Genomic DNA, 12,389 nt, shown 5'->3' on the forward strand with positions numbered 1-12,389 from the left:
ATTTTTCAAAGCAAAGGAGGTTCTGTTCTGGGCGGTTCTTCTCGTGTGTGTGTGTGTGTGTGTGTGTGTGTGTGTGTGTGTGTGTGTGTGTGTGTGTGTGTGTGTGTGTGTGTGTGTGTAATGATGTGAATCATGTATGTGTATGGCATCCCTTTGCAGTCACCGGATCTCAACCCAAGTGAACAGCTTTGGGAGATTTTGGACCGACGTGTTAAGACAGCACTCTCCACCACCATCATCAAACCAAATGAGGGAATATGTTTTGGAAGTAGACTTCCAGAGATTTGGAGAATCAATGTCAAGGCTCATTGAAGCTGTTCTGGTGACACATGGTGGCCCAACACCTGACTAAGATACTGTTTTTTCTTTTCATTTCTCAGCTGTCTGGCAGGTTTAATGGTGGGATGATCGATACACTCCTTAGCTATCAGAATGCCCTTGGCCTTGCCATGAGTGTGTCTCTGTCTTCTATCCTTTGATATCAAGTCAGGGACGGCGCTACACGGGGGCAAGGGGGGGCTATTAGCCCCCTCAAGAATTTTAGTATCTTCTATTTTTAAATAAACAAATGTGTAATGTACAAATGTAAAGTTAATAACCAGGTTTCAATGTATTTGATCATTTATAAAAAGATATGTATACAACTGCCCAGCAGGAATACATACAAACATAAAAAAAAACATTGAGGTTGAGAACACAAGAGAACACAATAACACATCAGGGACCATATGTTGGAATGAAGTGTTTACACTTTTACATGCTATCCCTTGGATCTTTTAATCAATCAATCAAAAGGCTTATTTCCATCGTGAACTTTTTCTTACCCTGATATTAACCTAACCAATCATCACTCCTCATGCCTAAACCTAACCAATCATCACTCATCATGCCTAAACCCAACCAATCATCACTCTCTCGTAACGGACAAGCCCGTCTTTTATTGTCACACGAGCACCACAATACATGCATGCGGCCACAACACACTCATGCTGACGGTGGCCGGTGAAAAGTGTCCTCTGCATTTAACCCATCCAGGCATGTCCTTTCCTCCGGGGGGCAGGCCAGGAGCAGTGGTCGCTTTCTCATACAGCGCCCGGGGACCAACTTCGGATGTTGTCGTCACTGGTCGGATGACGATGACGATCTGATCTTCTGCATGTTTTTAGTGGGGGGGTTATGTACGGAGGAACCCCCTGGGGGGGTACGGGGAGAACATGCAAACTCCACACAGAGAGAAAGGCCCTTATGACGAGAGAACCCACCTGGGCAGTAGGCACTGAGGATATGGGGGGGAACACAACCACAGCACTCACAGTGTCTCAGGCGAGAATCGAACCCAGGACCTTCCAACTGTGAGGCGACAGCGCTACCGACTGCGCCACCGTACCCCCCGTACCCCGTACCCACACTGCATAGATAAACAGTGTTTATCTATGGGATATAGATGGCATAGAGATTGATTTCTATGGGATATAAAAGTGATAGAGATAGGCACTGTGTCTATCTCTATGGGATTTAGATGGCATAGAGATTTATCTCTATGGGATATAGATGGCATAGAGATAAACGCGGCTTATTTCCATCGTGGACTTTTTCTTACCCTGATATTAAAGCCCCAATCAGTAAGATTTTTGACATTTTTTACTGTAATATAAGAGCTTTTTAGTCATAGGACATGGTAGATTGACTTGTAATAGGGAGACTCTTGCCTTTATTTATCCCACACCGCCCTCCATTGGCCAGCCCTGGGACTAAGCAGTTTGTCTGCCACGTCCCGTGGCAATAAAAAAAAAAAAAAAAAAGAGATGCGCGCATGCGCTCTACAGCGTTATGTTCCTGGAAACCAAGAAGTAACTCGATTCGGATTTGCTACGAAAATGATGTTTCACGGAACTATGGATTATTATTTCATCACGTGGTGAGTACCCGATGTCACAACATGTACATAGAGCTTTCTGGCGCCGTGTTTTGTTGACTTTGAACGGCAATATCGTTATCGATACTATTGCACGCAGAGGGCGCAGTTTCTCCAATAGCAAAACTTGGAAAACTTGCTGAATGGGGCTTTAACCTAACCAATCATCACTCCTCATGCCTAAACCTAACCAATCACCACTCATCATGCCTAAACCCAACCAATCATCACTCTGCATGCCTAAACGTAACCAATCACTCCTCATGCTTAAACCTTTGCATGTGTAAGTTTTTGCCATTGCCTTGTGGTCACTTGTAGTATTATAGCTATATTGTTTTATATTCTTTGGCCACATTAATTTAAAAACTACATTTATTTTGAATGTGCTAACGTGCTGCGTGCCATATCTAGTTTTATTTGGGTGCCGGGGGGGGGGGGGGGGGTGACTTCATTATAAAGTAACTTTGAAGTCATGAAAATCGACTATTCTCTGAGCACCCCCACATATTGGCCTAGCCTCCCCCGAGCCCCCCCTTAGAAACAATCCTGGAGCCGTGCTTAAGTGCTGGCTGTGTGGTCAGTTGGTAACTAGTTTTCTTAAAGGCATTCACTTACCCCAAAGGGTGATGCAGAGCTCGTTCCATTATGCCAAGGGAATAAGCAGGCCTCACAGGTAGAAATGAGTACTATGCAGTATGGGGATAGGGCCTGAGAGGTTAGTATGCAGTATGTGGATAGGGCCTGAGAGGTTAGTATGCAGTATGGGGATAGGGCCTGAGAGGTTAGTACTGTATGTGGATAGGGCCTGAGAGGTTAGTATGCAGTATGGGGATAGGGCCTGAGAGGTTAGTATGCAGTATGGGAATAGGGCCTGAGAGGTTAGTATGCAGTATGTGGATAGGGCCTGAGAGGTTAGTACTGTATGTGGATAGGGCCTGAGAGGTTAGTATGCAGTATGTGGATAGGGCCTGAGAGGTTAGTATGCAGTATGGGGATAGGGCCTGAGAGGTTAGTATGCAGTATGTGGATAGGGCCTGAGAGGTTAGTATGCAGTATGTGGATAGGGCCTGAGAGGTTAGTACTGTATGTGGATAGGGCCTGAGAGGTTAGTATGCAGTATGTGGATAGGGCCTGAGAGGTTAGTACTGTATGTGGATAGGGCCTGAGAGGTTAGTATGCAGTATGTGGATAGGGCCTGAGAGATTAGTACTGTATGTGGATAGGGCCTGAGAGGTTAGTATGCAGTATGGGGATAGGGCCTGAGAGGTTAGTATGCAGTATGTGGATAGGGCCTGAGAGGTTAGTATGCAGTATGTGGATAGGGCCTGAGAGATTAGTACTGTATGTGGATAGGGCCTGAGAGGTTAGTACTGTATGTGGATAGGGCCTGAGAGGTTAGTATGCAGTATGTGGATAGGGCCTGAGAGGTTAGTATGCAGTATGTGGATAGGGCCTGAGAGGTTAGTATGCAGTATGTGGATAGGGCCTGAGAGATTAGTACTGTATGTGGATAGGGCCTGAGAGGTTAGTATGCAGTATGGGGATAGGGCCTGAGAGGTCAATATGCAGTATGTGGATAGGGCCTGAGAGGTTAGTATGCAGTATGTGGATAGGGCCTGAGAGGTTAGTACTGTATGTGGATAGGGCCTGAGAGGTTAGTACTGTATGTGGATAGGGCCTGAGAGGTTAGTACTGTATGGATAGGACCTGAGAGGTTAGTATGCAGTATGTGGATAGGGCCTGAGAGGTTAGTACTGTATGGATAGGACCTGAGAGGTTAGTACTGTATGTGGATAGGGCCTGAGAGGTTAGTATGCAGTATGTGGATAGGGCCTGAGAGGTTAGTACTGTATGTGGATAGGGCCTGAGAGGTTAATATGCAGTATGTGGATAGGGCCTGAGAGGTTAGTATGCAGTATGTGGATAGGGCCTGAGAGGTTAATATGCAGTATGTGGATAGGCCCTGAGAGGTTAGTACTGTATGTGGATAGGGCCTGAGAGGTTAGTACTGTATGTGGATAGGGCCTGATAGGTTAATATGCAGTATGTGGATAGGGCCTGAGAGGTTAATATGCAGTATGTGGATAGGGCCTGAGAGGTTAGTATGCAGTATGTGGATAGGGCCTGAGAGGTTAGTATGCAGTATGTGGATAGGGCCTGAGAGGTTAGTACTGTATGTGGATAGGGCCTGATAGGATAGTACTGTATGTGGATAGGGCCTGAGAGGTTAGTACTGTATGTGGATAGGGCCTGAGAGGTTAGTATGCAGTATGTGGATAGGGCCTGAGAGGTTAGTATGCAGTATGTGGATAGGGCCTGAGAGGTTAATATGCAGTATGTGGATAGGGCCTGAGAGGTTAGTACTGTATGTGGATAGGGCCTGATAGGTTAGTACTGTATGTGGATAGGGCCTGAGAGGTTAGTACTGTATGTGGATAGGGCCTGAGAGGTTAGTATGCAGTATGGGGATAGGGCCTGAGAGGTTAGTACTGTATGTGGATAGGGCCTGAGAGGTTAATATGCAGTATGTGGATAGGGCCTGAGAGGTTAGTATGCAGTATGTGGATAGGGCCTGAGAGGTTAATATGCAGTATGTGGATAGGCCCTGAGAGGTTAGTACTGTATGTGGATAGGGCCTGAGAGGTTAGTACTGTATGTGGATAGGGCCTGATAGGTTAATATGCAGTATGTGGATAGGGCCTGAGAGGTTAATATGCAGTATGTGGATAGGGCCTGAGAGGTTAGTATGCAGTATGTGGATAGGGCCTGAGAGGTTAGTATGCAGTATGTGGATAGGGCCTGAGAGGTTAGTACTGTATGTGGATAGGGCCTGATAGGATAGTACTGTATGTGGATAGGGCCTGAGAGGTTAGTACTGTATGTGGATAGGGCCTGAGAGGTTAGTATGCAGTATGTGGATAGGGCCTGAGAGGTTAGTATGCAGTATGTGGATAGGGCCTGAGAGGTTAATATGCAGTATGTGGATAGGGCCTGAGAGGTTAGTACTGTATGTGGATAGGGCCTGATAGGTTAGTACTGTATGTGGATAGGGCCTGAGAGGTTAGTACTGTATGTGGATAGGGCCTGAGAGGTTAGTATGCAGTATGGGGATAGGGCCTGAGAGGTTAATATGCAGTATGTGGATAGGGCCTGAGAGGTTAGTATGCAGTATGTGGATAGGGCCTGAGAGGTTAGTACTGTATGTGGATAGGGCCTGAGAGGTTAGTACTGTATGTGGATAGGGCCTGAGAGGTTAGTACTGTATGGATAGGACCTGAGAGGTTAGTATGCAGTATGTGGATAGGGCCTGAGAGGTTAGTACTGTATGGATAGGACCTGAGAGGTTAGTACTGTATGTGGATAGGGCCTGAGAGGTTAGTATGCAGTATGTGGATAGGGCCTGAGAGGTTAGTACTGTATGTGGATAGGGCCTGAGAGGTTAATATGCAGTATGTGGATAGGGCCTGAGAGGTTAGTATGCAGTATGTGGATAGGGCCTGAGAGGTTAATATGCAGTATGTGGATAGGCCCTGAGAGGTTAGTACTGTATGTGGATAGGGCCTGAGAGGTTAGTACTGTATGTGGATAGGGCCTGATAGGTTAATATGCAGTATGTGGATAGGGCCTGAGAGGTTAATATGCAGTATGTGGATAGGGCCTGAGAGGTTAGTATGCAGTATGTGGATAGGGCCTGAGAGGTTAGTATGCAGTATGTGGATAGGGCCTGAGAGGTTAGTACTGTATGTGGATAGGGCCTGATAGGTTAGTACTGTATGTGGATAGGGCCTGAGAGGTTAGTACTGTATGTGGATAGGGCCTGAGAGGTTAGTATGCAGTATGTGGATAGGGCCTGAGAGGTTAGTATGCAGTATGTGGATAGGGCCTGAGAGGTTAATATGCAGTATGTGGATAGGGCCTGAGAGGTTTGTACTGTATGTGGATAGGGCCTGATAGGTTAGTACTGTATGTGGATAGGGCCTGAGAGGTTAGTACTGTATGTGGATAGGGCCTGAGAGGTTAGTATGCAGTATGTGGATAGGGCCTGAGAGGTTAGTATGCAGTATGTGGATAGGACCTGAGAGGTTAGTATGCAGTATGTGGATAGGGCCTGAGAGGTTAGTATGCAGTATGTGGATAGGGCCTGAGAGGTTAGTATGCAGTATGTGGATAGGGCCTGAGAGGTTAATATGCAGTATGTGGATAGGGCCTGAGAGATTAGTACTGTATGTGGATAGGACCTGAGAGATTAGTACTGTAAGTGGATAGGGCCTGAGAGGTTAGTACTGTATGTGGATAGGACCTGAGAGATTAGTACTGTATGTGGATAGGGCCTGAGAGGTTAGTACTGTATGTGGATAGGACCTGAGAGATTAGTACTGTATGTGGATAGGGCCTGAGAGGTTAGTACTGTATGTGGATAGGGCCTGAGAGGTTAGTATGCAGTATGTGGATAGGGCCTGAGAGGTTAGTATGCAGTATGTGGATAGGGCCTGAGAGGTTAATATGCAGTATGTGGATAGGGCCTGAGAGATTAGTACTGTATGTGGATAGGGCCTGAGAGGTTAGTATGCAGTATGTGGATAGGGCCTGAGAGGTTAATATGCAGTATGTGGATAGGGCCTGAGAGATTAGTACTGTATGTGGATAGGGCCTGAGAGGTTAGTATGCAGTATGTGGATAGGGCCTGAGAGGTTAGTACTGTATGTGGATAGGGCCTGAGAGATTAGTACTGTATGTGGATAGGGCCTGAGAGGTTAGTACTGTATGTGGATAGGACCTGAGAGATTAGTACTGTATGTGGATAGGGCCTGAGAGATTAGTACTGTATGTGGATAGGGCCTGAGAGGTTAGTATGCAGTATGTGGATAGGGCCTGAGAGGTTAGTATGCAGTATGTGGATAGGGCCTGAGAGGTTAGTATGCAGTATGTGGATAGGGCCTGAGAGGTTAGTATGCAGTATGTGGATAGGACCTGAGAGGTTAGTATGCAGTATGCGGATAGGACCTGAGAGGTTAATATGCAGTATGTGGATAGGACCTGAGAGATTAGTACTGTATGTGGATAGGGCCTGAGAGATTAGTACTGTATGTGGATAGGGCCTGAGAGGTTAGTACTGTATGTGGATAGGACCTGAGAGATTAGTACTGTATGTGGATAGGGCCTGAGAGGTTAGTACTGTATGTGGATAGGGCCTGAGAGGTTAGTATGCAGTATGTGGATAGGGCCTGAGAGGTTAGTATGCAGTATGTGGATAGGGCCTGAGAGGTTAATATGCAGTATGTGGATAGGGCCTGAGAGATTAGTACTGTATGTGGATAGGGCCTGAGAGGTTAGTATGCAGTATGTGGATAGGGCCTGAGAGGTTAATATGCAGTATGTGGATAGGGCCTGAGATATTAGTACTGTATGTGGATAGGGCCTGAGAGGTTAGTATGCAGTATGTGGATAGGGCCTGAGAGGTTAGTACTGTATGTGGATAGGGCCTGAGAGATTAGTACTGTATGTGGATAGGGCCTGAGAGGTTAGTACTGTATGTGGATAGGACCTGAGAGATTAGTACTGTATGTGGATAGGGCCTGAGAGATTAGTACTGTATGTGGATAGGGCCTGAGAGGTTAGTATGCAGTATGTGGATAGGGCCTGAGAGGTTAGTATGCAGTATGTGGATAGGGCCTGAGAGGTTAGTATGCAGTATGCGGATAGGACCTGAGAGGTTAATATGCAGTATGTGGATAGGACCTGAGAGATTAGTACTGTATGGGGATAGGGCCTGAGAGGTTAATATGCAGTATGTGGATAGGACCTGAGAGATTAGTACTGTATGGGGATAGGGCCTGAGAGGTTAATATGCAGTATGTGGATAGGACCTGAGAGATTAGTACTGTATGGGGATAGGACCTGAGAGGTTAATATGCAGTATGTGGATAGGACCTGAGAGATTAGTACTGTATGGGGATAGGGCCTGAGAGGTTAATATGCAGTATGTGGATAGGGCCTGAGAGGTTAGTATGCAGTATGTGGATAGGGCCTGAGAGGTTAGTATGCAGTATGTGGATAGGGCCTGAGAGGTTAGTATGCAGTATGCGGATAGGACCTGAGAGGTTAATATGCAGTATGTGGATAGGGCCTGAGAGATTAGTACTGTATGTGGATAGGGCCTGAGAGGTTAGTATGCAGTATGTGGATTAGAGCAGGGCTACCCGGCCCGTCGGACTCGGAACCCGAACCCGGCCCGACTTACGGGCCGGGTTCGGACAGAAACATTGAAGTCGCGTTCGGGCTCGGGCCGGGCTCGGTCACGTAATCAGTCACTTGTTTTTGCCTTCAAATATATCTATCATCAGCTCCTGAGCTAATTTACTACGTTAATGAAAGCACCTGAAGGCATCGAATGAAACACGCCCAGACATGCACTCTGCTGCTCTGCCCGGAGTCAGCTGCGTGTCGGCTCAGCGCTGGTGTCGCCGACACCGTGCAGTACTTCTTTCAGCGATGTGGGACTGTGTGGGCAGTGCACGGCACGCACGAATTAGGCTGTTTGGTGCTTTGCTTTGTACATTACGTATTAATCATTGACTGCTTTGAATTACGAGGACTGATTTTGGTTTGGGATTATATAGGGCTGTTTATAGGCTGGACAGACTCATTGAATTATGCGCTCGCTGCGCTCCGAGGGGGGAAAAAAAATCAGGGAGGGGGTTCGGGCCGGGCTCGGACAGATTATCAATTGACACCTGTCGGGCCGGGCCGGGCTCGGCTAATAATGTGACGGGCTCGGTCGGGTTCGGTAAGGAAAATTCAGCCCGAGCCCAGCTCTAATGTGGATAGGACCTGAGAGATTAGTACTGTATGTGGATAGGGCCTGAGAGGTTAATATGCAGTATGTGGATAGGGCCTGAGAGGTTAGTATGCAGTATGTGGATAGGACCTGAGAGATTAGTACTGTATGTGGATAGGGCCTGAGAGGTTAGTATGGAGTATGTGGATAGGACCTGAGAGATTAGTACTGTATGTGGATAGGGCCTGAGAGGTTAATATGCAGTATGTGGATTGGGCCTGAGAGGATAATCACATTTTGCGCCTCATGGAGCCAGAGAGCACAAGCAATGTTTGATCTCAGTTCAGTCAGACGGTGAAGTTCGATCTTTGGGCACACTTGGCTTTCCCTGCCCTTGAGGTACACACAGATACAAGTGTGTACATTTTTTGTACTACTTTGAAACTCAACGTTAGTCATAAGATCGGAGATATTTCGCAGCGTATTCTGCAGCCTCCATTTTGGTCAGGATCATTTCAGACGTTCTCCTGCCTACTGTGGGGAATAACAATCAGGCGGTATGTAGGTCAGGCAGTGCTCACAACCCCTCCTTCACATCCCTCCATCTTACCCCCTCCTCTGCCTTTGGAGCGCCACTCTGAACTAGGGGTGTCACAATATATCGTCCCACGAAATTTCGCGATAGTAAAACGTCACGATATGTATCGTTGAGATGAAATCTCATATCGCAAAAAAAAAAAAAAAAAAATTATTATTTTTTTTTTTTTTAAATAGACTAAGAAACGTCTTTGTTTGTTGAAGTTCAATGTGTGGAAAGTAGTTCAGTTGAACAAGTCTCTGAAGAGACACATGAGAAGTTATACAGGAGAGAAACCATTCAATTGAGTTTCTGGGAAAACTGTTTACTTGACACGAAAAACTGAAGATGCATAAAAAATAGATTAAGAAAAGTCTTGTTGTTTGAGTTTGAAGAAAAACTGAAGATGCATAATGAGAATTTATACTGCTGAGAAACCTTTTAGTTCAAAGTAAATCTAAGTGACGGTGTAACTCATTCTATTTCAAGATAAGCCTTATCTCCAATCTCATGTTTTTTCTAGTTGTTATTGTAATAACAATTTCCCACAACAGCATGTTTTGTATTTGTGCATTTCAAATAAAATACTACTTTTCCAGTCATATATTGTCATTATTCAAGTTTAAAAAAATATTGTTAAAATCGTATCGTATCGTATCGTTATCGTGAACCCAGTATCGTGATACGTATCGTATCGTGAACTGAGTGTATCGTGACACCCCTACTCTGAACATATGTTGGCTCTTTGTGCTCCACTTCTATCACAAGCTCCCTTGTCGGCCATTCCGGCCTGCTTTAGTATTTAATGAACATGTGACGTATCTCGCGCTCAAGTTAAACTTCATTGACACTGTATTAGAATAATAACGTTCAATCAAGTGAGGACACGTAAGGCCAAGATTTAAAATAGCTAAATAAAACTTTAATAGGTCTAGTTGCAAATGTACATAAATTGCACAGCCACATTATCTTGTCAACACAAACAAATTCCTCTGTACATTATTGTTTTGTCACTGTCGTCGAAGGAAGCAGAATCCAGCAAATACTTTACTTTCAACATACTTACAAAAGTATTTTCTACAAGATATTAGAAAACATACAACATCTTTTACTTTATTTATAGCTTTTATATTTTTGATAAATCTTTTTCTTGGACCGGCGGAACTGTGTGATCAGGTGAGTGGGTTATAGTTACAGAGACTAGATCTATCATGGGTGTTCTGGGTTTTCTCTGATCCTGTAAACTCTAAAAACAGAAACATGGACTGGATGAAGAAATGGCTCGGAGGAAAAATGACCACGCCCACATGATGAGAGCTGCTTCTACTTTTTAGTGTGGGATTATTTACTGATGTTACACATGTGGCACACATGACAGCCATACATCAGTTAACTACAATGAATAGCTCTAACATGTCATCTTATAATAAGACTAAGAATAGATCTCTTCTGATAAGATATGATCAGGAGTGTGTCAGTGTTTGTTGTTGGTACCATCCCGTCCACTCATCAAACTGAGGCTATTTCCACTGAAACAGGAGGAATCAACAAAGCTACTGTGTATAGACGGTTTTCACGGAATCGTGTTGCTATGGGAACAGTTTGAAACCTATAGCTTATTCCCTGTCAGCTATTGCGTTAGCAAACACTGCAACAGGAAGCTAGCTAGGGGCAATTTAGAATGTTTATGTTGTCAAGTTGAAACGGTCTATACTTCTGTGTGCGTTCATGATATACTGCTACGTATGTTAATGCACTAATTGTATTGTAATTGTAGTCATTTGATCAAATTCCCTTTCACTCGTCAATTATGTATATTTTTAAACTCTTGAAACAGGCAATGTGCTTTCAAAGTAAGGTCAATTAATATCAACCCGCTGAACGTAAAAAGTGCATAGAGCTAGATTGATGAGGAAAACGGGATTGTGCTTGCTTGTAGGCTGGCAGCTGCCTGGACTTGATGGTGCATTCATGTGCTCCTCGGATATATCGTATTTACCAGTGTTGATGTGGTAATTACGACAGGACACCGTTCAAGTGCTCTTGGTCGGAAAGGGCAACAAACACTTGTTTTCTCGTGGCTGGTGTTTTCTTACTAAAAGCAAGTAGTGGGTCATTATGGTAGCTACATAGGCTATAATGTGCAACTACTAAAAATAAATGATAGCTACTATGAACAGAATAACAAAATATATAACTTTTTACAGTCAATTGGTGCCATGGACTCCATACTTTCCGCCATTGTTGTAGTCCTCGTGTAGCATCGAAATTTCCGAAATTCCCACTCGTAAAATACGACATTGAAGGGCCCATGTGCTCACAACTCGTAAATACGGTAAATACGATGTATCCGAGGAGCGCGTGCACACACGATCAGCCTGGCCTGAAACCAGCATGGCATTATCCAAGACTTCCCCCACAGTCACGCCTCCTCTAACCAGCTTCTGCTACCTATATTCCACTCTGATACAGAACAAGCGTTTTAACAGGGCGAATACCAGAATGTGAATTAAACCAATGAGGACAGATGACTGATTGAGCTATTTAGTATTTACAATATCCATGTCATATTGATACAGAAGAGTTGAGCACAAGGTACATTTACAAAAAAGCTCTCCGTTAACATTAGGTAAAAATATTGTGAACATTTTATTTACACTTTCCCAGGCTGTCCAGCCTTTTGATACACTCTGTTATCATAATTCACTGTATGTGTCTGCAGTGAGCCATTCATCATCATCATCATCATCATCATCATCACCTTCCAATTGGCAAACAGAAAACAAATGGTGATACTGACGCTACCATTGGCCACAAAGCCAGGATGAAGCATGCAGAGCCTCACTTAATGTATATAGTCTGTTAAAGGTAAGAAAAATCAATACAAAAATATACAAAATATAGATGTTGAAATGGCACGGGGGCTATGGGATCTGATGGCAATGACAGGATCATTCAAGAGGGAATACACCCCGTGTTAAGACCAACTGTGAGCCAGCATCTTCACATTCAGAAGAAAGGGGAGGACGGAGGGAGAGAGATGAGAAGAGGAGCGATGATGCCACCAAGATGAATGGAGTCACAGTTTGGATGCAGCATACTTCATTACCACTGACAAA

The sequence above is a fragment of the Poromitra crassiceps genome, assembly GCF_964638095.1.
Source record: "Poromitra crassiceps genome assembly, chromosome: 8".
NCBI lineage: Eukaryota > Metazoa > Chordata > Actinopteri > Beryciformes > Melamphaidae > Poromitra > Poromitra crassiceps.